Raw genomic sequence first — 15,048 nt, 5'->3', positions numbered from 1 at the left:
GCCACCTCCGCCTCCGGTCCGTCCTCCGCCCGACCCCGCTCCGTCCGCCTCCGCCCGGTCCTGCTTCGTTTGCCTCCGCCCGGCCCCGCTCCGTCCGCCTCCTCTCCGACCGACTCCACCTCTGCCCCGCGCTGCACGCCGCCGCCCCACTCCCCGCCCGACCCTGCTCCGCCTCCGGTCCGCCAGCCGCCCCGCTCTGTCTGCCTCCGCCCCGCTAGGCCGACGCCCCGACTCGCTCCTCGCTTGGCCGCGGCCTACTCCCTCATGGCGCCGAAGAAGATGCCGAAGGGTAAGTACGGTTTCTTCAGCGTGAGGGTGAAGCCCTCCGAGAACTTAAGAGTGGAGTTCTCCGGCGCCGAGCGGGTTGGTGGCCCGACACGTATCCCACCGCCGATGAGGCCGCGCATGCCTATGACGTGGCGGTGTGGCGTGCCTGACGGCCAAAGACAGACCTCAACTTCCGGAGGACGAGACCTAGGTGGTGGCGGAGTGGCTCGTGCCGCAGGGCATCTAGATGGAGGAGATGCCGACGAAGAAGGCGAAGGAAAGACCGGCGGTTGTTGTCGCTCCCGGCGAGAGCGACGAGGCGGCGATGGCTCTGTTTGCGTGAGAGCATCCGCAGTAGGTCCAGGCCTAGCTGGAGCACTACTGGAAGCGCGATGTTGAGGTAGAAAAGAAGAGGGGTGAAGAAGGAGGACGAGGCAGGCCCCTCGACTGTGATCCATATCGAGTCGTCGGATGAGGACTGGGGTGACTCCTAGGAAGAGGACGAGGGGTGCGATGACCCGACCAAGGACGCGTTCTTGGAGCAGTTCCGCAGCTCCGACAACGAGTAGTTTCATCTAGTAGTTCGGATAAATAGTAGTTGAATTTATGTATGAAACTATGTTGAATTTCATGTTTGAACTATGTTGAGATGAAGTAATAGTTGGTTGTTTCAATCTTTGTTTTGGACCATCTGCTGGAGTTGCTCTTTTATTTACATCTCCGTTTTGGACTATTTATTGGAGCTGAGCCTTTTTTGAAGATGTAAAAAACATGTTTTGATGCTCTAAATTTAAACCATCACCGGTTTGGACAACATAAATATACATCATCTAGTGGAGATGCTCTAATGGGAGTTACAGAGCGATGGATGGCAGCTAAATGGAACGATCGAGAGATCAATCATCATGCTATCAATCAACTCAGGAAATTAAGTTGGGTCGGCAAAGTCATGAAACAACGAGGGGCTGGAATTAAGTAGAGTCAACAAATGGTATATATCACGCACAAAGAAAAGCACATGTAATATATGGTTAGAAAAATTCTGTCAGAAAACGGAGGACATAGCAATCAGTTGCATTCAAACATTAATTCTCGTGTCACAAACATGTGAGTACCTTTTCTGTGTAAAGAAAAACATGCTAATAGTTCATTTTCATAGTAGTAATTGTTGCTGATGCTTGCACACGAACCGCAAGTTGTCAAACATCGATAATAAATGTTAATACACACACAAGGGCCCGCAAAAAAAATACACACAAGGGAAAAAAGCAATTGCGATCATCTCCCCAAGAAAATAGAAAATACTCTCTTCGTTTCAAAATTCTTATCTTATATTTGTCTAAATGCGGATGTATCTAATTACATTTCAGTGTTAGATATATCCATATCTAGACAAATCTAAGACACGAATTTTAGAACGATAGGAGTATTTAGTAATGTCTGCATCGGGAAATATACGACAGTGTGTATGACTTTTGCAAGTGGATTCCTCAAAACAATCACATTTAGTGTTACGATGCAGAAAACTGTCACCTTTGAGAGAAAATGAATAAATGAATTAATCAGTACTTCACGGATATGCGAGTAACATATAAGAGCATCTCCAACGACAACCCCGGTTGCATACGAGTCCGGACTGCGTGGTCCGAACCACGGAAGTCATCCAACATGTGCGTATATCGATCCATTTAATGGTTCGGATGTATTTTTTCCTGCAAACCGGAGACATACATGGGGCATTGTGGGCGTCCGGACAGCTGCCACCCCCACGTCCAACCGTCCCGACCCACTAAACAAGCCCCACTCGCCTCTCATGCGCTTCCCATCGCACACGTGCGCCACTTGCCGCGCCAAGTTCATGCCGACCCAGAGCATCCGGCAGCCGTCATTGATGCCCGCGATTTGACCGGAGGGAGGGCGACGCAGACGGACGCGACCTCTCACTACCGCATTGAAGCGACGCGCCGGCCGCACGCCCGGCTGGACACGTGCTGAATTCAAACGGCCATAAAATGCCCGCCTTCCTCTATTAAGCCCGCGTGTGCGGCGAGAAACCTACTCCGGTCACACGTCCGTTCGCCAGCCTCCGGTTATTAACACAATGCTGGTTGGTTGCGGTTGTCCGACTATTATTTAAACATGCCAGACGGCGAGCAAAAATCACACCACACTCCGCTCCCATCTCCTCCTTGCATCATTTTCTCCACAATCTTCATTGCATCCGGCGAGCGGGAAGAGAAGTTCTCTGGCACAAGAGCCAGCTGGGTGGCCCATCGAGCCCGCCGGATACGAGCTAGACAATGCTCTGCTCCACTGCCCACAATGATCCAGGCCGCTGCAGGACAGCTCGCGGATGCAGAAGCTCCAAGATGGCGCGTAGTTTAGCAACTCGCCGCTGATCGCCAGCTCGCTGGGAAGCACGACGACAAGGGCATCGTGGCTGTCGTGGACGATGCCGTGTCGTACGGCTCCTCCCGTGCCCGAGACCGCGCGATGCGTTGTCAACGTACGCATAACTGTGCCCTGCCGGGGAAGAAAGAAGTCGGCTTTGCAAAGATGGACGAAATGGTGACCAACACGTCCGTGGCCGCCGCCATTATCGAGAAGTAGAACACAGGAGGCCACCGCCGCTTGGGTTCCATGAAGGCCGCGCTTTGGTCCCATGAAGGCAACCACTGAGGCGACGCCGACGTACATAGCTGGTGTCTTGCACAGTCGCAGGCCATCATCGTCCCCTTCCCCTCCGGCTGAAGCACATCATAGGGATTCCACTTTGATGAGCGGCGTTGCCGAACATGGGAAAATGAGCTGCCCGTTGCGCTGAAGCATATACCTCCGGGGCTCACGGCAGTCCGGAGAGCGGGCTGCCGGACATGGGCCATGGCCGGCTATAGACTAGTCAAGCGTGTCTGTGTCGTGCACATGCATATCCGCCTGCGCCGGTTGTAGACTAGTTTTAATTTAATCTGGTATAATTTTTACTTGAAAAATGTCCAAAATGTAATGAATGTTGTCTAGTATATATGAAATTCGCTGTATTTGCTTGAATTTTGTCCCTTGATTCAAAAGTTATCAAAATGTATGTGGACAGTGTTGGATGATCGTCCCCGCAGTTGTGTTAACGAACTGGTCCTTCATTTGCAGACGAAAAATTTACAAGTCAACGTTGAAGATGCCCTAATAGCCCTGATTCGCTAGGCAGCTCATTCTAACACTGTTTTTATAGGCGAGACCCACATGTCCCATGTGACGTGGCAAATCAATGTGCCACGTGATACTTTTTAGCCATTATCTATACCTACTATTAAAGGAAGTAGGTATTCTTGGTTTGGTTTCACTTTGTTTCGTCCTCTTTAGGTGATTTTTTTTTTGGTTTCGTCCCGCCTCGAAGATTTTTATTATCCGAGGTGGTACTATTTTTTGATGCTGCACAAGCTCGCTCATGTTTTTGTTTCTGGGTTGAATGATCGCTTGGCTGGGCCAGTGTATGCGATCGAAGCCCATCCAGGCAAAGAAAAAATACGGGTGTCCATAAATTTATGGGCTGTGAGTGGGCTCCTGAAAATCAAGTAAAAAATGAGAGGAAAACTTTGTTTTTGCCACTCTAGTTTTTGCCAACTTTGCTTATGCCACTCTAGAATTTGACATTTCACTTTTGCCACTCTTAGCTTTTGAAAATACATCACAAATGCCATTTCATGACAAAAACGATAATTTTTCATTTCACTTTTGCCACTCTTAGGTTTTGACATGTATCACAATTGCCACTCTAATTTTTTTGCTTTTGCCACGGAATGGCAAACGTGATATATTGTCAAAAGCTAAGAGTGGCAAAAGTGAAATGTCAAATTCTAGAGTGGCATAAGCAAAGTTGGCAAAAACTAGAGTGGCTAAAACAAAGTTTTCCCAAAAATGAGTGGGCTTCGTAATATTATCAAGTAAAATATAGATTACACGGTGGAGAATCAAACACAACACCTCTCATATCAAAAGAACCCGCCGTAACCAACTCAACTGACTTCTATTTGTAATTAATCCCAGTTCAAGGATTTATATTGAATCACCCCGATATACGTTCCCTAATTGCTTGGAAGACACTGAAAGGAATTGGCCCTGAGATTGTGTGGCTGCCATGCAAATAAAGGGAAATATTCCGGGGCATTAATTGCCGGCGAGGAGTCCCCTTGATTAAAGGGTGGGATCATGATGGGGCTGGATTTGTGTGTCCTTTAAAGGACGCGGGATTTGTGGGCTGCTAATGCACCCATAATTAACGGTTAACAGTTGCACACTTAAGGAAGGATTGCTGCAAGCCGACCCATGTTACTAGGAAGAAAAGGAAGGAATTTAAAAGAAGAAATATGAAGTACGCATTATTTCGGGCAGTGTGAATGTCAAGTTAACAATTATTGATTTGTAGCCAATGGGAACCAAGTTTTGCATGTTTTTTAAGACTTCATAAAAATTCAAGAAAATATTTGTAAAATGGTGCGTTAAATTGTGATCAAACCGTTGTCCTTGTGCCCATGGACTCTAAAGGACCAATAACCAACTAGGCCATAAATATTTTTGTGATTTTTTAATGGATTACATCCAATATTATGCGTACTCATTTGATCTAAAGTTAATTTTGAATAACTTAAATATTCTTTTTTTGTCATGAATGAACCGATGAGCCGGCGGTACAACCGGTGAGTCGCTCGTTCGTTTTTTAAACTATGATTAGATGGCCATGGCGAAAGAGCACGCCATAGTTCGCTGCTGGAAACATACCCAAGTTCAAGCTAGAGATGAAGAAGTAGGACGGTGTCGACAGTGAAGTGTATGCAGTTTGTGTTGACTCAAGTAATTGATGTCCACCTGACTTAACTTAATTTGCATCAATAATTATTATTGTGTGCGCTTAGAAGGAAATGCATCGGCTGATTTGTTAAGACATTTGTGTTGAAGCACGTGAAGATGTATGTGACGCGCAAGGAACTACAAGCCAGTGTAGGGAGAGGTTTCTGAAATTGGCATGGTAGAGTGTGATGACCAAGCTCGCCGCCTTGGGATTGATGACATTTGTTGTAATAGGTGGGCAAGTGACCACCATCATGATGACATGGGATAAATGGCAACGTAGATGACTCGTTAGGTCTGTGCGTGAGGTTGTTTCTCCCGTTGCAACGCACGGGCATTTGTGCTATTCTAAGTCAAATATCGGTCTCATGCACACTTTGTCGAGATGGGGGAAAGAAAGAACACTTTGCTCGTTGGCCCTACTTTGTGGAGCGCGTCCATGGACAATTTTTTCGAGCAACCAACAAGAGTTGTGCCTTTTCATATATAAAAAAAAGAATTGACTAGTTTATGAGGAAAACTGGCTGAAAACCGATACATTGCCAACCACGCCAGCCCCGAGGCAGCGCCTCATGCGAGCCGGCGACTCTGCCGCCCAAGCAACCAGAGTCGACATTCTACCACACGACCTGGAGCCGCCTCTCCAGCACACACACTGGCCCAAGGCTCCATAGACCTCATTGCACTGCACATGTGAAAATCATCATCGGCATTCACGAAGGGCGATGACTTATCCGTGTAGGTCCCTGAGGGAGTCCTGGATTAGGGGGTGTCCGGATGACCGGACAATAACCTTTGGCCGGACTCCTGGACTATGAAATACAAGATTGAAGACTTCGTCCCGTGTTCGGATGGGACTTTCCTTGGCGTGGAAGGCAAGCTTGGCGATACAGATATGTAGATCTCCTCCCATTGTAACCGACTCTGTGTAACCCTAGCCCTCTCCGGTGTCTATATAAACCGGAGGGTTTTAGTCCGTAGGACGAACAACAATCATACCATAGGCTAGCTTCTAGGGTTTAGCCTCTCTGATCTCGTGGTAGATCTACTCTTGTACTACCCATATCATCAATATTAATCAACCAGGAGTAGGGTTTTACCTCCATCGAGAGGGCCCGAACCTGGGTAAAAACGTCGTGTCCCTTGTCTCCTATTACCATCCGCCTAGACGCACAGTTCAGGACCCCCTACCCGAGATCCGCCGGTTTTGACACCGACATTGGTGCTTTCATTGAGAGTTCCTCTGTGTTGTCATCTTTAGGCCCGATGGCTCCCCCGATCATCAACAATGATGCGGTCCAGGGTGAGACTTTCCTCCCCGGACAGATCTTCGTATTTGGCGGCTTTGCACTGCGGGCCAATTCGCTTGGCCATCTGGAGCAGATCGAAAGCTACGCCCCTGGCCATCAAGTCAGATTTGGAAGTTTGAACTACACGGCTGACATCCGCGGAGACTTGATCTTCGACGGGCTCGAGCCACAGCCGAGCGTGCCGCACTGTCACGATGGGCATGATCTAGCTCTACCACCGGACAGTGCCCAGGAGGCCGCCCCAGTGTTCGCTCCGACCCTTAGCTCGGAGCCGACTGCGCCAATCGAGGACGGGTGGCTAGACACCGCCTCGGGGGCTGCAATCTCTGCCAAACTCCAGCCTTGTCCTTTGCGAAGCTCGGGACTCCAAGGTGCCGGACTCCTCTCCGGACTCCAAACCTTCCGCGCCCCTGCCGACCGAACCCGATTGGGTGCCAATCATGGAGTTCGCCGCCGCAGACATCTTTGAGCACTCGCCCTTCGGCGACATTCTGAATTCACTGAAGTATATCTCTTTATCAGGAGAGCCCTGGCCGGACTATGGTCAGCAAGGTTGGGATGCGGATGACGAAGAAATTCAAAGCCCACCCACCACCCACTTTGTAGCCACTGTCGATGATTTAACCGACATGCTCGACTTCGACTCCGAAGACATCGACGGTATGGACGCCGATGCAGGAGACGACCAAGAACCAGCGCCTATAGGGCACTGGAAGGCCACCTCTTCATACAACATATACATGGTGGACACCCCAAAAGAAGGGAATGGCGATGGAACAATGGAGGATGACCCCTCCAAGAAGCAGCCTAAGTGTCGGCGTCAGCGGCGCCGCTCTAAATCCCGCCAAAGCAAAAACGGCGATTCCGACACGGGAGATAATAACACCCCGGACAGTGCCGAAGACAACCCCCTGCAGCAGGATTCAGCACAGGAGGACGGAGAAGCCAGCCCTCATGAGAGAGCGGCAGACAGAGAGGTAGAGGACGATAATTAAATGACTCCCTCCGAAGACGAGGCAAGCCTTGACGACGACGAATTTGTCGTGCCTGAGGATCCCGTCGAACAAGAGCGTTTCAAACGCAGGCTTATGGCCACGGCGAGCAGCCTCAAGAAAAAACAGCAGCAGCTTAGAGCTGACCAAGACTTGCTAGCCGACAGGTGGACTGAAGTCCTTGCGGCCGAAGAGTACGAACTGGAACGCCCCTCCAAGAGCTACCCAAAGCGCAGGCTGCTACCCTGATTAGTGGAGGAAGCACCTAAAGCTACATCACCAGCGCACGACGCGGCCGACCGGCCACCTCGTGGCCGCGACAGAGAGGCCTCTCGGCCATCCACTCAAGCTGCACCCTGGCGTCGCTCAAAAAATACCAAGGCACGGAGAAATGCGCCAGAACTGCGAGACATATTGGAGGACAAGGCAAGGCAAACAAGATCGATCTACGGATCGCGTGGGTGCCCCATGACACGCACGACAATCGTCATGCCGGATATGGCAAATACGGCCAGGCTGAACACAGCAGACAAAGCTCATTTGAGCTACGTCGTGATATAGCCCAGTAGAGAGGTGTCGCACACCCACTATGCTTCACACATGAAGTAATGGATCATCAAATCTCTGAGGGTTTTAAACCCGTAAACATCGAATCATACGATGGCACAACAGATCCTGCGGTATGGATCGAGGATTATCTCCTTCATATCCACATGGCCCACGGTGATGATCTACACGCTATCAAATACCTCCCACTCAAGCTTAAAGGACCAGCTCGGCATTGGCTTAACAACTTGCCAGCAGAGTTAATTGGTTGCTGGGAGGACCTGGAAGCTGCATTCCTCGACAATTTCTAGGGCACCTATGTGCGACCACCAGACGCCGATGACCTAAGCCACATAATTCAGCAGCCAGAGGAATCGGCCAGACAATTCTGGATACGGTTCCTAACCAAGAAAAATCAAATAGTCGACTATCCGGACGCAGAGGCCCTCGCAGCCTTCAAACATAACATCCGTGACGAATAGCTTGCCCGGCACCTAGGACAGGAAAAGCCGAAATCCATGGCAGCCCTCACAACACTCATGGTCCGCTTTTGCGCGGGAGAAGACAGCTGGCTAGCTCGTAGTAATAACATGACCAAGAGCCCTAGTAATTCGGATACCAAGTACAACAATGGCAGGCCGCGTTGCAACAAGCACAAGTGCCGCATTAACGGCGACAATGCTGAGGATACGGCAGGTAATGCCGGATTCAGAGGCTCTAAACCCGGTCAGCGGAAAAAGCCATTCCAAAGAAACACTAAGGGCCCGTCCAGTCTGGACCGAATACTCGATCGCTTGTGCCAGATACAGGGCTCACCCGAAAAACCAGCCAATCACACCAACAGGGATTGTTGGGTGTTCAAGCAGGCAGGCAAGTTAAATGCCAAACACAGAGACAAGGGGCTGCACAGTGATGACGAGGAGGAGCCCCGGTCGCCGAACAATAGGGGGCAGAAGGGCTTTCCCCCACAAGTGCGGACGATGAACATGATATACGCAACCCACATCCCCAAAAGAGAGCGGAAGCGTGCACTCAGGGACGTATATGCGTTGGAGCCAGTCGCCCCAAAGTTCAATCCGTGGTCCTCCTGTCCGATCACTTTTGATCGAAAGGACCACCCCACTAGCATCCGCCACGGCGGATTCGCCGCATCGGTTCTAGACCCAATCATTGACGGATTTCACCTCACTAGAGTCCTTATGGACGGCGGCAACATCATGAACCTGCTTTATCAGGGTACAGTGCAAAAAATGGGCATAGATCCCCGAAGGATTAAACCCACAAAGACGACCTTTAATGGCGTCATACCAGGTGTAGAGGCCAACTGTACAGGCTCAGTTACACTCGAAGTGGTCTTCGGATCCCCGGATAATTTCCGAAGCGAGGAGTTAATCTTCGACATAGTCCCGTTCCGCAGTGGCTATCACGCCCTGCTCGGACAAACCGCATTTGCAAAGTTCAATGTGGTGCTGCACTACGCATACCTCAAGCTCAAGATGCCAGGCCCTTGAGGAGTCATTACAGTCAATGGAAACACCGAACACTCTCTCCGAACGGAGGAGCATATGGCGGCCCTCACGGCGGAAGTACAAAGTAGCCTCTCAAGGCAATTCTCCAGTCCGGCTATTAAACGTCCGGACACCGTCAAGCGCGCCCGGAGTAACCTACAACAAGACCGCCTGGCATGTTCTGAGCAAGCGTAACAGTGCGACCCCAATCCCAGCCCTCGCGAAATTGCGAAACCAGTACCATGAGTACATAATTACGCTCTGGAAATACCATGGGCATAAGGGGAGGGGCACAACCACGGCACGCCCAAAATGCGGCTCAACCGCACTAGGGGCTCCTGATTTTGTCATTTCTTTTTCTTACTTTTAGGACTCCACTCTCCGGAAGGCCTGTCCGGCAGTACAATCACCGAACACACTATGCAACAGCCAGGGAGGCAGCAAACTACGTCGAATGTCCATGTGGTCTCTATAACAAGCTAAATACCTGTCTTACATAAAGTCTCGCAGCTTACCCCTGGAGGGGGACATGTCAAATAATCCCATCTCTTGCTTATCACACTATTTGTATCGTTCTGCTTTCACATCAGCCTTTTAATAAACAATACATAGCTCTTGTCTATTATTGCATTCATTTTTTATGTAAATATGTTCAGTTATAACATTATGCAACCGTACACTTTGGTACGGCCAATACACCAGGGGCTTAAGTACCCCAGAATATGGTGTGAGAAGTCCGAACACTCTCACGAGTGCGGCACCCCAAACTTATATCATTATATGCATCGGCTCCGAATCATGTCTTGGGTCAATAGTTGGGTTTGCCCGGCTCCCATGTTTTGGTACCTTACGTTCCGTTATATCGGCTAAGGTAGCGCTGGGAGAACTACGCAATTGTGCCCCGGTTGAGCTGGGTTAAGCACCCCGGTAGAGAAAGCTAAAACTGACCGTCATGATAGGGTGAGAGCCGGTCGCTGTTCGAGAGGTTTTGAGTCCCTAAAGACTTATGCCGCTTAGAGCGAGGAGCTGGCTTTGTCCGGCCTAGGCGTGGATAGCGCCCCGAACTCGGTCTTCCGAATACTAGGGGCTTCGCCGAAATTTAAAATTATAGAATTCTATGGCTAAGTGAGAGTGATAAAACATTATAGTCCGATTACCTTGTTCGTTGTGCTGAGCGCCTCCCTCGAAGGACCCAAGAATAGGAACAAGAGCGCTTAGGTTTATCCCGAACACCCCAACACTCGTGGCATGGGGGTAGAAGCCGACGACTCGCCATCTCTCAGATTTAATAAACGGCCGCACACAAGGTAATATTTTAAATTCAAAAAGCGTTGCTTAGCGCATATGAACAAGTTTTCAGCGCACAGGATAACACGAGCGAGTTTACTCTAAAATTACATCTTTGGAACACTCATTCGCCACAAGGCAGGCACCCTTCAGGACGCCCTCATAATACAATTCGGGCTTGCGATGCTCCTTCCCCTCTGGTGGCCCATCTGTCACCAGCTTCTCAGCATCCATCTTGCCCCAGTGTACTTTAACACGGGCAAGGGCCCTACGGGCGCCTTCGATGCATACGGAGCGCTTGATGATTTCAAGCCATGGACAGGCATCCGCCAGCCGCCTCACCAGCCGAAAGTAGCTCCTAGGCATGACCTCCCCAGGCCATAGCCGACCTATAAGGCCCTTCATGGCCTATTCGGCTTCCTTATGGAGCTCGACCAGCTGCTTCAGCTGGTCGCTCAAGGGCACCGGGTGTCCGACCTCAACATATTGGGACCAGAACACCTTCTCCGTCAAGCTCCCTTCCTCGGCTCGGTAGAATGCGGCAGCGTCGGACACACTGCAGGGCAGATCTGCGAATGCTCCTGGAGAGCTCCGGACTCGGGTAAGTAACAAATAATTCACTTTCACGTGCTTGCTTTGCATAAAGAATGCCTTACCCGCCGCTATGTTCTTCACCGCCTCAATTTCCTGGAGGGCTTTTTGGGCTTCGGCCTTGGCAGATTTGGCGCTCTCAAGGGCCGAGGCAAGCTCGGACTCTCGAGTCTTTGAGTCAAGCTCTAAACCCTCGTGTTTTTTCACAAGAGCGTGGAGCTCTTGCCGCACCTCCGCCACCCGCGCCTCCTGCTTTTCTCGCTCGGTGCGCTCCATGGCCGCATTGTCTTCGGCCTTGGACAACGCTTCCTTCAGGGTCGCCACCTCGGTTGTGGCACCTGTAATACTCACGTTGGTCCTGTCATTATTTGCAACTAGATCTTTTTATATACTTACATAAGGTACTACTTACCTTCCTTGTCCTCGAGCTGCTTCTTGGCAGGGCCGAGCTCGTTCTCGGACAGCTCAAGGCTCTGCTTCAATGCATCGACCTCCACAGTCAGTGCGGCAGAGGTCAGCAGCGCAGCCTGCATTCCCATATTGACATACTTATGTTAGACTCCTGCGTATATCTTTTTAGATCCTCAGTCCGGCTTTTCTTTCCGAACACCAAACTGAGCATCAGGGGCTACTGTCTATGCGGTAATATTTTTACATATCTTAAATACATACCTCAAAGTCTGTTAGAAGGCTGGCACAGGCTTCCGTCAGGCCGCTCTTGGCGGACTGAACCTTCTGGATCACCGCACTCATAATAGTGCGGTGCTCCTCGTCTATGGAGGCGCCGTTAAGCACCTCCAGCAAATTATCTGGTTCCTCCGGTTGGACGGAGGTCACCGCCGTCGTTGGCTTGCCCTTCTTACAAGGGGGCCGCCTGCCGGACCCCGGAACCACTGAAGGTTCTGGTGCGGTGTCCGGCCCAGGGCCGGACTTAGAGCCCTTTGGAGTTTCATCCCCTTTGCGCCTGGAGTCCGGGAGGTCTCCTTGCGGTGCCTCCAGGACCACCTCCTCCTGGCTTAGCCCCTTTTGGGCCTCCACCTCGGCATCGTCCGTAGGGCGAGGGGAGGTAGCAGTCGAGAGTGAAAGACTATTCACATCCGATGAATCCAGGGAGCCGCTCGACAAAGCGTCGAGCCGGGCCTTGGGCGGACTGCATGATTATATTCAGCGTCAGAAGATACTATGCAATAAAGGAAACGCCATGAGTTATTCTGGTATCTGGATACTTACGATTTTGCCAGGGGCTTGGCCCTGGATGGCCACTCCTCTTCGCCATCGTCGGCGTTGGTGGAGTAGTCCGGAGGAAGGGTCTTTCCCTTCTTGGACCCTCCGGCCCCCCTAGTTGGGGCGACCTTCCTTTTCTTTCCTCCCCCCGCTGGAGGGGGAGAGGCCTCTTCTTCCTCCTCCTCGTCTTCGTGGGAGGAGTGCGCTTCGGAGTCATCGGACGATGAATCCGACACCACCAGGCGTCGGGAACTCTTTCAAGTTCCCGTGGCCTTCTTCTCCGGCACCACGTAAGGTGCCGGTACCAGCAGCTTCGCCAAGCGGGCATCTGCTGGGCCTTCGGGCAAAGGAGCCGAACAGTCGATCTGTCCGGACTTCTTCTGCCAGTCCTGTCAAAGGAATGGGAGCTTAGATCCCGCATAGAGTCAAACTATGAAAAACAAGTATCCCGTAAAGGGTAAAACAAGCTTACCACGCTGGCTTGGCGCTTCGCGCAGAATCCGCGATCCTCGGTAATGGGAGGGAACACCTCGACGCCCTTGAACAGCACCTTCCAGGCATCCTCGTGCGTTGTGTCAAAGAGCCTGGACAAAGTTTGGTGCTGGGCCGGGTCGAACTCCCACAAGTTAAAAGCCCGTCGTTGACACAGGAGGATCCGGCGGAGGAGCATGACCTGGACTACGTTGACAAGTTTAACCTTCTTATTCACCAGGTTTCGGACGCAGGTTTGGAGTCCGATCAGCTCTCCTGAATTACTCCACGACAGGCCCTTCTCTTTCCAGGAGGTGAGCCGTGTGGGGATGCCAGATTGGAATTCGGGGGCCGCTGCCCATTCAGGGTCACGCGGCTCGGTGATGTAGAACCACCCCGATTGCCACCCTTTGATGGTTTCCACAAAGGAGCCCTCGAGCCATATGACGTTGGGCATCTTGCCCACCATGGCGCCTCCGCACTCCGCTTGCTGGCCGCCCACTACCTTCGGCTTGACATTGAAGGTCTTCAGCCATAAGCCAAAGTGGGGCTTGATGCGGAGGAAGGCCTCGCACACGACGATAAACGCCGAGATGTTGAGGATGAAGTTCGGGGCCAGATCGTGGAAATCCAGGCCGTAGTAGAACATGAGCCCCCGGACAAATGGGTGGAGTGGGAAGCCCAGTCCGCGGAGGAAATGGGGGAGGAACACCACCCTCTCATTGGGCCTGGGGGTGGGGATGAGCTGCCCCTCGTCTGGGAGTCGGTGCACAACGTCGTTGGACAAGTATCCGGCTTTCCTCAACTTTTTGATGTGCCCCTCCGTGACGGAGGAGGCCATCCACCTGCCTCCCGCTCCGGACATGGCTGGAGAAGGTTGAGGTGGGAAGTGCGGACTTGGGCGCTGGAGCTCGAATGCGCGGAAATGGATAAGCGAAGGAGGAAGAAGGCGTAGATGAAAAAGGTGGATCCTTATCCCCTTATATGGGCGGACAAAAGGATGTGCCCCCACCAGCCTGGTAAAACTCGCTTATCTCCCAAGCGCCATGATTAATGGCATGGTTGGGTTACCCACGTCCGTATTGATGAGAATCCCGGAATAAGGGGACACGATCTCTGCTTCGACAAGACGTGCCAAGGAAACCACCTCGCTAAACGCGGTGAGGTGGGACAGTAAAACGATTCGAATAAAGGCTTGGCCGTGGCGTGATGTCACGCTGCGGAATACGTCGGCGGATTAGATTTGTACAAATATTATTCTCTCTACGGTGGTATGTGGAACTTATTTTGCAGAGCCGGACACTATCCTTGTGTTCAAAATCTTCTATGAAGTATTCGGAGGAGGAATCCTCCTTGCAATGTCGAAGACAATCTGCGCGCTGGACTCATCGTCATTGAAGCCTGGTTCAGGGGCTGCTGAGGGAGTCCTGGATTAGGGGGTGTCCGGATGACTGAAATATAACCTTTGGCCGGACTCCTGGACTATGAAGATACTAGATTGAAGACTTCATCCCGTGTCCGGATGGGACATTATTTGGCGTGGAAGGCAAGCTTGGCGATACGGATATGTAGATCTCCTCCCATTGTAACCGACTCTGTGTAACCCTAGCCCTCTCCGGTGTCTATATAAACCGGAGGGTTTTAGTCCGTAGGAAGAACAACAATCATACCATAGGCTAGCTTCTAGGGTTTAGCCTCTCTGATCTCGTGGTAGATCTACTCTTGTACTACCCATATCATCAATATTAATCAAGCAGGAGTAGGGTTTTACCTCCATCGAGAGGGCCTGAACCTGGGTAAAAACATCGTGTCCCTTGTCTCCTGTTACCATCCGCCTAGACGCACAGTTCGGGACCCCCTACCCGAGATCCGCCGATTTTGACACTGACAGTCCCCATTAAATTTTTGTGGCGAAGGCGGCATTATGGAGGAAGGATAGGCCACAGCAGCAGCGCCCCTCATTTTCTTCGACGCTCGGCTTCTTCGCCATGAAGTCCGGGTAGTGCAGCA

The sequence above is a fragment of the Triticum dicoccoides genome, chromosome 6B, assembly GCF_002162155.2.
Source record: "Triticum dicoccoides isolate Atlit2015 ecotype Zavitan chromosome 6B, WEW_v2.0, whole genome shotgun sequence".
NCBI lineage: Eukaryota > Viridiplantae > Streptophyta > Magnoliopsida > Poales > Poaceae > Triticum > Triticum dicoccoides.
The sequence above is the reverse complement of the archived record's forward strand: the minus strand, read 5'-3'. Positions refer to the sequence as shown.